The following is a 13,934-nucleotide window of genomic DNA, read 5'->3' on the forward strand; positions in this document are numbered from 1 at the left end:
ATCCAAATATGATCTTAGGTTGTCAGTGGCGTAGTGAAGAAACCTTGACCTTGCGTGGTGTTGTGCAGAGTGTTGGACCAAATGGACAATCGTTCACTAACTGAAATAAAAGCTTTAGGTCAGTGCTCCGACAGAACATCCCCGCTTAAGGCCTTACTCGCGTTACTAAGATCCTGCGGTCTACGAGCCTTCACGATAGACTTTAAGAACGCTGCCCCCAACCGCTCTACAGTGTACGCGCTTTATTTCTGCTCGTGTCTCTTTCTCTCTCTCCCCGCTTCCACTCTTTCTCTTTTCATCCCTCTATCTCTTCCCCCCGTGCAGGGTAGCCAACCGGAACTAGGTTTGGTTAACCCCCCTGCCTTTCTATGCATCCTTTCTCTCTCTCTCTCTCTCTCTAGACATTGCGCGAGAATGAAGTTGCGACCTGTGCAGTGCGTAAATGTACACATTGCAGCAGAACAGATGTTGCCTAGTGTGAAAATGAAGGCAACTGTGTATGTCGAATTTAGCCTTACACTATTTTGCTCAGATTTAAACACTTCCTTAAATAGGTGCTAACATGTCCATTAGAACTGCGTATTGTTTTGTGCTTTTCGTCTTCCTCGGTGCACAGATATATACGTTCTTGCATTAAAAGTCAGTTGGAGGGTAAAGCTTGCAGCTTCAATTTGATGTTTTGTTGTCTCTGCGGTTCTTCCTTAGAAATGTAAACATTAGGATGCTCGTGGCGTGTTCATGTTCACACTCCTGGCTAGCACGTCAAGTGTAACAACCTGCCGAACCCTATGCCGGGCGGTCAGATCTTACAGTCCATGATGTGTAAAACACATATACACTCAGGCGCATTTGAGTATAGTGTGAAACTGACTAGTTTGCATCGTTGACTGTGAAATAGCTTGTTTCCTTTTTTTCCAAACCAATCTTGCATATGCAGTTAGTCTCTCAGTGTAAATAACATTCGTGTCTGAAATTTAGATGTAGTGCAATAGAAATAATACTTCCTGTTTATTTGCTTCGCATACTAAAGAAGCATCCACATGTACGAGACAGTGTCCTTGGCCGTTAAAATACGCATGTTTCCAATATGTGACAGGAGCCTGCACATGCAATTGTGGTAAGAATGTTTCTGAATTTCCTGCATGCACCACATTGCCGTACATTATCAGCCTTTTATTGCAATTTATGAAAAATGTCTACAGCAGATAGTGCAATTTCGCATTATCATGTGGATGACGTATAGTGAAAACGCTTATTTCACAAATTACTCCTAAATGTGATGATGATTGCATACTTTTGTTATGAAATCATGTTTTTGTAATTTACACAAAACGTGCTTTATTTATTACTAAGATTTTTAAATTGTACTTGTTGAAATGATAAAACCGGTGTCAGGGGCAGTTTATTGATTTTTTTCGTAATATATAAATTAACACCATTTTCAGGATCAGTCTCTACATGTCCCAAGCACTGCGTTAGAATTCATTTCCTCATCACAATTTCACTAACAAATACAAGGACATTTGATATACCGCTGAGCCATTTAGAAATACAGCATTTATTACAAGCGGTTTGAAAGATATTCCGATGGCAGCTATGCACTATGTCACAGAACTTATAGCCATCTTCATTCAGTGCCATTAAGAAGTACCGGAACGTAGGGGACACACTATACTCCAAGAAACAAATTACAATGCGACAGTGGTATAATATCTAACGAAACTCTCGTGTAAATTAAGTGGATACCATTATTTTGTTGAAGGGTAGAGTTCTAAATTCACAACGTAAGCAACAAAAGGGTACCTACAGAAACCCGTCATTTTATTGTCGACCAAAGCGAACGCGTAGTACGACCGTGCCGAAAGCATTATTGCCAGCATTTGTTATATATATATATATATATATATATATAGTTCCAATAATTCCACTCTGTGCACGCGCAAGTTTCTATTCATGTGTTCGTTGTGTTCGTTTTTTCCTTTGTATTTTGTTCTTGTCTCTTTTCACCCTTATGGCAAAAATGTATAAATTGAGCTCTGTATGCTTGCAAACGCACTCTTGATGAAGGCCAGACCCCGGCCGAAACGTCAGTAAACTCCTGTTATGTTTTTACTACGTGCTTCTATTTTTGAACTACTGCTGTGCCAGCTCCTGTTATTGTTTAGTTTGCTGATATATATATATATATATATATATTCTCAGTGCGTACAGAGAACGCAAAGTTCATATAGTACTGCATAATTCCGCATTGACATAGTGTTGTGGTGGAACCTCTGCATGCGAAGGCCGCGAGACGGGCCGTTCCGTGAAAGTTATAAGTAAGCCGAATAAAGTTTAGCCGGCATTTTAGATCTCTATGAAGCTGCACGGATAAGGGAATGTGTAGCCTTCACTTCACGCTCCTTCCCTTTAACAAGGATATTAAGGAAACAATTGCTTATTCATGCATTGTTAATTCTTTCATGCCTCGTTCATTGTTGCAGTTGTGTCATCAATGTTTTACTGCAGCTACTTTTATGTTTTACCTATTTGTAACAACAAATGATGCCGCTTATACCTGCTCAATAATTTAATATATATACCACAACGCACCATAGAGAGCATACTGCTTAAATGTGTGCAAATAAGCAGCTTACGTCATAGATAAATTTATTCCGTGGCACAGATTTATTTCTCTTTGCTTTCAATTACACCTCTGTATAATCTGGGGGTTAAGACAAGGTCTTGAAACAGTATATGTACGTGAAACGCAAAGTGCCTATTGATCTCGCGCTTAAGTTCGCCACTAAATTATGTTCTATGGCACCCAGTCTCGGATGAACTTTCGTGCTTGTCGATCCGGAATTCCCGCTGTCCGTCTACTTATGGACTCTGGTGCACGCCGTCACAGCAAGGGTGCTTCTGCAGCTGTTGTAAGTACTTTGACGGTAAAAGGCACAGCGCTGGTGTTTGCCTGCGCACACAATATTACAGTGATGATTGTTTTTATCTTTGTTCTTCTCCGCCTAATATTTCTTGACCACGCTGCTGACTAGATAAACATTCCAAGTCATCTATTCTGCCCCCCTCTCTCACTCTCATGACTAAATAAATACATTTTGCTCCTTCAAATAAATGTACTGCTTTGACAATTTCCAAGTATTAAGCCTTTAACGTGTTTATTGTGAATGGGAACTACGCTGTGTACAATGTTTTCCGCATTATCGATGTGAGAGATACCTCAAGCAGATGAAAATTGTACAATGTGATGAGTTTTACGTTATCCTGAATATAAATCAAACACATACTTGTATTATCTGCAGCGGCTCTGAAAATCAAGTTTGTAATTTTGAATTTCAGGCCTTTAGTGTTTCCATGTTAGAATGTGTAAGATCAACTGGGACAAGGACGTAGAAAGACACCGAGACAGCGCTACTTTCAACTACAGATTTTATTTTCGCGCACTGATAAATATAAAGACTTAGAGATTGACTCCAACCAAATAATTAAATTTACTAGCCCGACGTTTCGGAACCAATTCGGCTCCTTCTTCAGGGGGTATTCTTCGGAGGTGGCCGTGTGCCGCTTTTAAAAGGTCCGTCGTAACAAAGGAGAGGAAGGGAGAGAGAGCGTAAGGTGCGGAGACACTTGGCCGGGCACCTGTTCTAGACAGACAAAATAGGTGGTGGGGTGGGGTGGAGGGGGGGGGGGGGGGGTCTTCGTCGTCGCTGGTCGGCTGGGATGACCGGTGCGGGGCGCCCTTTAGTCGCGGGAATGCGTTGACCAAGGACAGGGGGGGGGGGGGGGGGGGCGAGTTGTTTTGGTGTTGCTGACCTAGAGCGGGGGGTCCTTTCTTCCCTTCGTCGCGTCTGCCAGGCCATGAACATACAAAAAAGGAAGAATGCCCTTCACGCGGTTTATATTACCTGCCGTGTTCTGAATGTGCCAAGACTCGAGTAGTAGCCTTTTTCCCCAGTTTGTCTCTGTTTGAAGGATTTGGGTTCTTGGAAGGAAATCTTGTGGTCGGCGTCTTCGGAATCTTCGGCGACGGCGCTGCGTATTCGGTTGAATGTTCTGACGTCATTTTCATGTTGTCTGATTCTTTCTTTTAGATTTTTGGTTTCCCCGATGTACGACGCTGGACAGTCGGCACAGCTGATTTTATAGACGACGCCTTGAGCTTTTTCTTTTGGTGGACGGTCTTTTGGTTTAGGAATGAGGATATTCAAAGTGTTCATCGGTTTATGCGCGACTTTGAGGCCTTTTTTCAGTATTCGGCTGAGAGCTTCGCTGGTACCTTTGACGTATGGGATGGACACTCGTTTCTGTGGTCGAGGGGGAGTCAACGGTTGTAGGTCTCGTAGTTTGTTTTTTTCTTTTTTGTTGTCGGGTTGTTTTTCGAATGAATTCCGTTGTATAGCCGTTCCTTTTGAGTTCGTTGAGAACCGTTCTCTTTTCTTTCTTTTGATCTGATTCCAATGTGCAATGAGTTTCGACTCTTTTCAATAAAGAATTTACGACCGATGCCTTGTGGTTTGCCGGATGGTTGGATGAGAAGTGTAGGTAGCGGTCTGTGTGGGTTTGTACCTAAACTCCTACGCCGACCACAAGATTTCTTTCCAAGAAACCCAAACACTTCAAACAGAGACAAACTGGCGAAAAAGGCTACTACTCGAGTCTTGGCACATTCAGAACATGGCAGGTAATATAAACCGCGTGAAGGGCATTCTTCCTTTTTTGTATGTTCATGGCCTGGCAGACGCGACGAAGGGAAGAAAGGATCCCCCGCTCTAGGTCAGCAACACCAAAACAACTCGTCCCCCCCCCCCTGTCCTTGGTCAACGCATTCCCGCGACTAAAGGGCGCCCGGCACCGGTCATCCCAGCCGACCAGCGACGCCAAAGCCCCCCCCCCCCCCTCCACCCCACCCCACCACCTATTTTGTCTGTCTAGAACAGGTGCCCCGCCAAGTGTCTCCGCACCTTACGCGCTCTCTCCCTTCCTCTGCTTTGTTACGACGGACCTTTTAAAAGCGGCACACCGCCACCTCCGAAGAATACCCCCTGAAGAAGGAGCCGAATTGGTTCCGAAACGTCGGGCTAGTAAATTTCCTTATTTGGTTGGAGTCAATCTGTAAGTCTTTATCAATTTTCCCAACCAGACAGGTAATTCCGTCGAAATGTTTAGCTTGAACTGATAAATATATACTGAACGAGCGGAAACAAATAAGATAAAAAGGACGAAAAATAGAACATTCAGAGAAAAAACAGCCCATCGCTTGTTCTACTCAACAGCGCCAAGAATTTGTATCCTGCACTCATAACGTTGTCTATGCCATCCCGCTTTCATGCAAAAAAAAAAACTTATGTTGGTCAAACTGGCAGATGTATCAATGACAGACTAAAATAGCATTAACATAACGTCACGAAAGTAATCTCGGGTCATTTGGGCATTCATTGCCGAGGCTGTAGTGGCTGCAAACCCATGTTTAAAGATGCTACTGTTTTGTATAGGGTTCATAGCAGGATGACAATGGAGATTGTGGAGGTCTATGAAATAGCAAAATTAGGAGAAAGGTGCGTGAGCAAGTCTACAGTGTCACTATCCGAAAAAGGGATACGATACCTAGGTTTATAGATGTAACTTTTGCAGTTTTTGCTTTGATCATGCCTTAGACGTGTGTACGGTTCATGGATATGCGCCACTGAATGTTCCATTTTATTCCTTTTTATGTTCTTTGTTTCCGCTCGTTCGGTATATATTTATCATTGCGTGCTAAAATACAATCTATAGTTGAAAGTAGCGCTGTCTCTGTGTGTCTGTTTCTTTCTACGTCCTCGTCTACACATTCACGTCCACGCTTACACATTCTATCATGGATTCCAACCAACTAGCCCGCCAAAGTGTTTTAACTTAAGTGTTTCAATGTTATTTATTTTCTTACCTCATGTCAGTATTCATTTGAAACTGATATATTTCCCCACAGGTCACATGGTGTCGAATGAGCAGATCATATAAGCATAAAAAACGCCATAGCGTATATATTTTATTCCGAAAATAAGGACAGCTCAGTTCATAGTTCTGACTTCCATGTAGCCTGCGACACTTTCAGGTGCAAAAAAATGTACATATACTTTTACGAGCTTGTGGTTGTCACTCTAGGCAATTCCAAAATAAGATTTTTTTCTTACATTTCAATGCGGGAGATTGTTACATGGAAGCTAGGGCCAGATTGCTTGTTTTTAATTCTTTGTTAGCATCTTAGTACTCTTTACTACATTAGAAGACGTGCATTCGCACTTCGTGCAGTTATTAGATCCTCTACATTTCTTCTAAATAGGCAATATTCGTGTTAAAATAATAATAAAGTTTCTTATTGAACGCCCTTCAACATCAGTGATCCTCTTTTCACAGAATCACAAGACTACTACACACAGGGGCGCGTTCTAATAATTGTTTTCGCGCAGCCAGGAGAACCCATGAAAGAAATAATGGTGCAAGATTTGTGTGCGATTGTTTACACAGACATGCGCGCCGTTACAATCAGTGTGAAATGCGCATGTTTTACAAGGATTGCATTTTTATCTGTGATGTACATTCAGTTACTCCACACTGAGCAAACTCCCACCGAAAGAGTGCGGCAGGCATCTGACGCGTCCTATAATCTGCATTTCTTGTTATGTCTATTCTATATGTTTAGAAAATAACACAGAAAGTAGCGCCAGCGATGTCGCGTACGTTGTGAAACACTGTAATATTATCCAACGCGCTGAAGAAACAGCCCACATGGTACAAGTAACACTTATTGACCCTAAAATGCAGTAAATATCATGCTTACAAAGTCAGCAATTTCAGAAAAGAACAAAAACGTAAAGAATAATATTGAACAATTGAGATGCACAATTTGTGCCGCCAAATTGTCTAGTTATCGCTGGTATAATGTATTCGTGCTGTAGCCTGTTTTGTTGATTTTTTAGGCAAATTGTTGGCTAAAAAGTGACTTCCTGCCAATCGACAATCAATTACAGCATGGACACCCGTCAACCAAGGCATAATATATATATATATATATATATATATCTTTGAAACTATAAACATCACGGATCGAGAAAAAAAACCGCCGCGGGGGCTTAGCGGCTATGGTGTGCGGGTAGGCACGAGGTCGCGGATAGCATATCCCGCCCATGGCGGCCACAATTAGATGGGGGCGAAATACAAAAACTCCCGTGTCTTGTGCAGTGGGGGCACGTTAAATATTCCCTGGTGGTCAGAATATTCCGGAGTGCCCCACCACGGCGTGCCTCATAATCAAATACTCGTTTTGGCCCGTAAAATGGCCGAATTACTTTATTCATTCATCGAGAACAAAACTTTTGAAAGTTAGTATTTAGGTATTGTTAGCTTGTTTATTCGCAGAAGGTGAAACTTGTAATCGAGTCGCGTTATATGAGGGTGAAGATTTTCTTTGCATGGTACGGGTATGCAGCAAGGTGTCTAATTTTAGCGTATACTTTGGAAGTAATCTTGAAAATGAAAACAAGGAAGCCAACAAAATGCATAATACAAGCATACTACGAATAGGTTAGACGATAGGTTTACTGCTAAGCCACCACTTCTGTATTGACCACACAGAACAGAAAACTATGATTTATGAGTCAGTGGGTGAACCTTAGTCATCGGTGCCAGCAATGAGTGATTGTATACCATGATGTCACTGCATTTGTACGCATTCTTTTGCATTTAGTAATCGTGTTCATTCGTATTCAGGCACCTTCAAAACGTGTAAGCTGCAACTAAGGGCTCATCTAGACATTCTGCTGCAGAAATTTAGGCCTGCTGGTATACGATGGTAAAATATTTTGAATACCGCAAGGACGAGAACGAGAAACAACAAAAGACAGAGCGCTAACTACTAACTTTCTGGTCTTCAATTGATCCTTCTCTGCTTTATTGCAAAATTTGTCTAACTGAGCTTCTGTATTTGTGCCATTAGTCGTTAATCTGAGTAGAGTTGATGTATGAAACATTAGTATGGCGAAGTTCAGTGCGATAGTGCATTCTACTTACAGGGCGGAAGAAAAGTCTGAATACGAAAGGATGACAAGAAAAACATGTATACTTCTTCAAGTACGCCCTTGTCGTCTCGCTCCCCTGATAGCTCCATTTTAGGAAGTTCTGTGAGCAAATATGAGCCCTGAATGAGCACTGCTTCCTTACGCTGCTAATAAAATTCTCACCTCTAAAATAAAAAAAACAAGGAGAAGGAATATGTTTTGTAAACTGTGCTATCGTGATTTTAATAAATAAACTGGGTTACTTGTGTAATATTAGGCAGAAGGTAATCAGTGTTTGATAAGGTTATTATTATTTTCAAGATGTTTATAAAGTTACCACTGGAAAAACAGGTGGCCGTAAGCAAAGTATGTTGCCGTCAGACAATGCCTGTTGTTGTTCATTGTTGTTTTTAAAGAGACTTTGTTAAGTTACCAAAACAACACCGATAACTCCGTTTGCAAGCGATATTTTTTTCTACTTTGCCTACTTTCGTGACGAGACTATCGAGGTCACAAAATGGCGACGGCTCACATGCGCAATGAGCGCTAGTTGGCTTCAGGCTGGACACATTTCTGCGATATAGTAAAGAGAGAGCGTACTTCGCGCACGCGTGTGAACGGTAGTGTTTCCCTAAACATTAAATTTGAAGCAGCAAAGTGGTGTAAAGGGTACTGAAGTGGGTTCCCACATCACGAGAACTACAGCAAAGGAAGCGACACCTCGCCAGCAGCTGCGCGTCATCGAAACGTCAGCTGCATACGAGTAGAAATAATGTGTGGCCAGTATGTGCAGAACCATATCCTCATCTACTAACTTTCCTATGCTACTCACGGCGATGACTAGCTGCCCGTAGTGCCCTCTCTCTTTCAAGCGCATCCAGCGTAAGGCAGCGCTGTCTTCTGACTCTTGCTGAACACCAGGTGCCGACTAAGAGTGTTTGCAGTGTTCTCGCCGAATAAAAAAGCTGTATTAAGTATGCGCAGCTGGCTTTCATTTGGGCGATGTAGTCAAGTGAATGTGATGTGAAGTGAATAGAAGCTGGTTGGACGATTTGGAAGCGCCAAGGTGCTATAGTGTGTTTTAATGCAAGTCCTACCAGAGACAAACGCTGCGTGACATTTCTCTGTACCATGTTGCTAAGGAATCTACAAAGAGGAAACGTTGGTAAAGGTGATTGCGAATGAGAACAGACAGCCAAACGGAACTTACAACTATGGTGACCTTAGGAGCTGAGAGTCCACAGATTTCGCAGTTGTCTTGTGAGCTCGAAGTAGCACTGAGCCAGGAACTATGATGACTGAAACCAAGAACATGAACGTATGTCGTGGCACGGGTTAGTTCTAATTTTCGTTCCAATTTGGCTGCATGGGCCATTTTAGTGGCCAACACGAGTGAGCTTACGCCTGATCAATTGGCCTCAAGCATAGAGCTCTGGAAAAAAGAAGTCCTGCAAGATCTTCGCTCGAATGACGCTCGAATGAAAAAAGAAGTAGCCTCCATCGGGCTGCCCTTAGCGGGTCACAGTCATTTCCATCACTTACTGAAGCACATCAGTTGCCAATGAGGCTGTAGGCAGACCACATAATTGACTTGAAAAACGTTTATTGTACAACTAAAAGGTTGTGGAAGCAGGTGGGTGGGGCGCCTATAGTCCTGGGTCCACTGTCTTCAGCAGCCCGCTGCGCTTGGTTGAGGAGTGCCTCTTGGCCATCCTTTTAAGCCTGGCGAGCAAGGTCTCCCAAATGCTCCGTTCTGAACTTTTGCGCCTGAATGTGAGGCGCATTAATTTTGGGTGGCCTGAGCTCCCATTCCCACGTAATGTGGGCTACCATTGGCTGGCCTCCACACCATGGGGTGGGGTGGATGGCATGTTTTAACCGTAGGAGCGCGTATATGTCTTCTAATGGCGTCATTATACGCTCCTCTTACACATAACCGAGGGTGTGACGGGGGGTAGCTCTGCATTTCGAGGCGCTGGTGTTCCAGGATATGCCGGGGCGTGTGGGGCGCCTGGGACGGGATTAGGGTGTCTCGATGGGGGACACTCACGCGGTGAGTCATACCTCGAGCTGCACTGTCTACTCTGTCGTTCTCCGTGGCTGCGATGTGTCCCTGGCACCATATGTTGTTGTGTTCCTGATGTAGTATGCTACCTATATAAGAGCTGGGCGACACACGCAGAAACGCGGCCGCTAGAAAAGAAACGGCATGCTACTTGAGAGTCCGTGAGGATGTGCCACACCTGCTTTTCCGAGCTGGTCTTGGCTGAGGCGCAGGGAATATACCTGGCCTGCGAGCCGAGCCAATGAGAGCCAGCAAAAAGTTATGTTTGCCACAGCGGGCTGCGTCCGTGTAAAGCCTGTCTGAAATAGTTCCGTATTGCTTTGTGAGTTGTCTTGCCCTGGCGTCGCGACGCGATCGGTGGTACAAGAGATTCATGTTTTTCGGTAAAGGCGCGGTGTGGATTTGGGTTCAGATATTGGCGGAAAGGGGTACGAGCTCTTCGTCACTGTATTGCGGCCGCATGGGATACCCTAAGGCACGTAGGACCTCTTTACCAGTGGGCGTGAGGCTGAGTCTTTCTCATTGCGACATGATGACCGCGGCCCTCAGCTCCTCAGACGTGTTGCAGATCCCTAAAGCTATAGAAGGCGATCCATGGGTGTTTCTGTTGGTAGTCCGAGGCGAGCCTTGTAGGCGATACGGAGGAGAGTATCGGCTTGTTCCACCTCTGCCTTACTAAGTTCTAGGTAGGTAAAACTGTACGTGACTCGGCTAATTACGAAGGCGTGGATTAGGCGGAGCGTATCCGCCTCTCCAAAGTCTTTGTGATGGTAGGTTACTTTGTGTATCTTGCGCGTAATTTGTTTAACTGTCGTGCGAAGAATTTTTAGTGTGTGGTTCGGGCACCTATTTCCATGTACCAAGAGACCAAGTATGCGTGCTTTGGCCACATGCAGCCTCATTTATGCTGGCAGCGATTTATTGAAGGTTGTCATCCTTACGGACTCCCACGCTGCTCTTAGCAGACTACACAGAAGTAATGCTGATTGCCCAGTCTATCGTAGCATCATTGAGTCTGCCAGCAGAATTACATATCTTGAAATATCCCTCATTGGCCAGTGGATACATTCGCACGTAGTAATAGCTGGAAACAAAGATGCCAATCAACTCGCTTCCTCTCGGGCTCACGACCAATATGTGTGTCCGGAAGTTTTGGGTAGGCTTGACGGTGATAGCCTGTTGGTTCAAAGATACCTACTCAAGCAGCAGCCGTGTTACCAGATGATCCTTTTATCCCCGTGTTTGGTGGATAGGCTTGCCTCGTTGTGCTAAAACTCTATTGGTAAAGGTAAGTGAAAGATTTGTCCTTGTGTCTCAAGGTGGTTGAAATAATTCGGGAGTCCACTACGGCATGCCTCATAATGAGATCGTGATTTTCGTGCGTAAGACGCCATAATAAAATTTTTATTTTGCACTGTTAGGCATTTATCTAACCCTTTATTGTGCAAACTTGCGCACCTGAAAACGTGTCACACTCTCAGCACCAGCACAACGATAGCGGCGAGCACAATCGTCGACCGTCAAAATGTTTTCAACGGCTAAACTGCAGCGGCTATTTATGCACGATTCATCATATATTGCAGCGCAATCAATATTGCTCGTTTTCAGTCCAACATGTAGCACACCGCCTTTCGCGTCTGACACACAATGGGATTCAAGAAGAATGTTTCTATATAAATTCGTAAATGGGCGATACATGAACTCGCATACTGTACCGAGCGATAACTTTGTAACAGAGGTAAAATAATTACCGGGAAGAACCAGACAGTGTACAGTCACAATTAATACGGAAGGCAACTCTTACATTTCCACACGTAACGTACACAGATTCCCTATATAAAAGTGTTCAATGATACTAAAATTTCAGGACGAAAAATTATTGTTACATGTAAATTTCCTCTATGTGACCCAAGCCTCGCGAGTTACCATCACTTCAAAAAAATTCGTTGTTCCCTTACAGCCCTCCTCACGAGGGCTGTACGTATTTTGGGATTCGAGGCCACACTTGCTTTACATAAAAGGAAGCAATGCAGCTGTGCAAATCATCCGTCAAGAGCTAACTAATAAAAAAACAAGTTACCTACGAGAATGCTCAAAAAAGCTACTCGTGTCAACAAAAACTCTCAGATAGTTAATAAATTTTTGCACTTCATCTCATTTTTAACAGCGAAGCTGTTTAAGCCAGCCGTAAAAATTGCGCTTTTCGCAAAAAGCCAGCCACGCCGTAGCCATGGCAACCGGTGACGCCGCAGCTGCTAGAACACCTGGCATAACGTCGTGACGTCATGCCAAGCCGCGCATGCGGAGTAGCGACGACCACGCAGCTGCTACCGCTAAGCCACGCCCATGACGGAGACACCTCGCGCCACAGAGTTCCGCCGCGCCGCAGCTTGTGTGACGTCACGCTTTCCTCCTTGCAGTAGCCGAGTTCTGCAGTGCCGCAGCTAGCGATAAGCCACGCCTACCGCCGAAGACACTGAGTACTGCGCATGCGCCGACAGTGGGCAACGGCTATGTAATCCGTTGCGCGGCAACGCTCAATCAGATGCAGCCATGGGACGTCGAAAGAAATTACATACTCCCCAAGAAGAATAAGGGCGTCGTGAAGGGAGGCTTGCCGCTGTGCGAGAACGACAACAAGCGATGACCAGATCCACGACAGATAAAACACGGCCAGGGAAAGAGAGAGCAAGCCTTTTCCGATCTCAACTTTTTGGTCGGAAATTTTTTTGATCGGCCAGCTTCGCTGTGTCGCGAGCTTAGCGCAGCCTAGTGCAAGCTTTTCCGTTTTTTTTTTCAACTATAACACAATTGTGAATATATATAAAAAACTACCTGCCATGTTCTGTTTTTTTCAGCCATTGTTGCCGGTTCTTGAAGTGTTACATCATTCCCTGCAACATATGTTTTCGAAAGTTCCAGCTGCAGTTTTTGCTTGCTCTTAGCCAACTACAATGCGAAAAAGCACTGCCTTGTATTTTCTTGTGCTTGGAAAGCTTCTGAATCCGATCTCACGTACGTAAACCTTAACTTTACCTAATCGCTACAGCAGTGTGTAGTCTTCAATTCACGGTTACGTTACCGCTAATGTAGGACCAAGAGTTGTTTTTGTCTCTTTAGCATCAACATTTTAATCCTAGCTCGAATGATGGTGTAGCTATAGTTTAGCCATAAAAGCTAGATGATTTAATGCGTTATCAAGACCTTATTATCAGCGATATTCCGTCAATATTCTCTAAATAGCAATTGCACTATTGTCCAAATTTCTGAATGGTAGAATGTGTTATAAAAATTGCACAAACAAGGATAAAGTGCCTCAGAAAAGCGGACTTATGTTTCGGTAGATGGACCTATATTTGACGAAGCTACGATGTAATTCACAATCGCATAATAGCAATAGGTTAGCGATAGCTGTGTTCTAACGACCGGAATGACCGGAAATTTATTTTTATTATTTGTTTTACACTCGAAACGCGCAGATAAATTGAAATGCAAGCGCCTTTTCTAGCAGATTTTCAGCGTATTTAGAGCAAGTGGTAGCAATGTTTAGCTATAGCGTGCGCAGTGCTACATTACATACATGGTTTTATCCCCTTGAGACACGAATTATGGTCGACTGTCGATACATATTTCAAACATACATAATTTTATGTCAGGGTGCTTTAGACTCCACTGAAAGCACATCAGTGTGCTAGAATGACTCTGTGCATTTTACGATGAGTCATCATAATTACATAGTAACTAAATGTTTGAATACTGTTAAATCAGACATGCTACATTTCTTCATAAAAAAGACTGAACCACCCGCTTTAATTAAATGCACAAGTTATTTATTG

At 43.6% G+C, this 13,934-nt stretch overlaps 1 long non-coding RNA gene across 1 annotated transcript; it reads left to right on the top strand.

The window, feature by feature from the left end:
* The first annotated feature begins 1,017 nt into the window (after positions 1–1,017).
* Positions 1,018–8,209, top strand: LOC119459519 (uncharacterized). Its single transcript, XR_005193658.2, has 3 exons — positions 1,018–1,117; positions 2,811–2,912; positions 8,049–8,209. It is a non-coding gene; the product is annotated as an uncharacterized LOC119459519 (long non-coding RNA).
* Positions 8,210–13,934: the final 5,725 nt, after the last annotated feature.

This window comes from Dermacentor silvarum, chromosome 7 (genome assembly GCF_013339745.2).
Source record: "Dermacentor silvarum isolate Dsil-2018 chromosome 7, BIME_Dsil_1.4, whole genome shotgun sequence".
Classification (NCBI taxonomy): Eukaryota; Metazoa; Arthropoda; class Arachnida; order Ixodida; family Ixodidae; genus Dermacentor; species Dermacentor silvarum.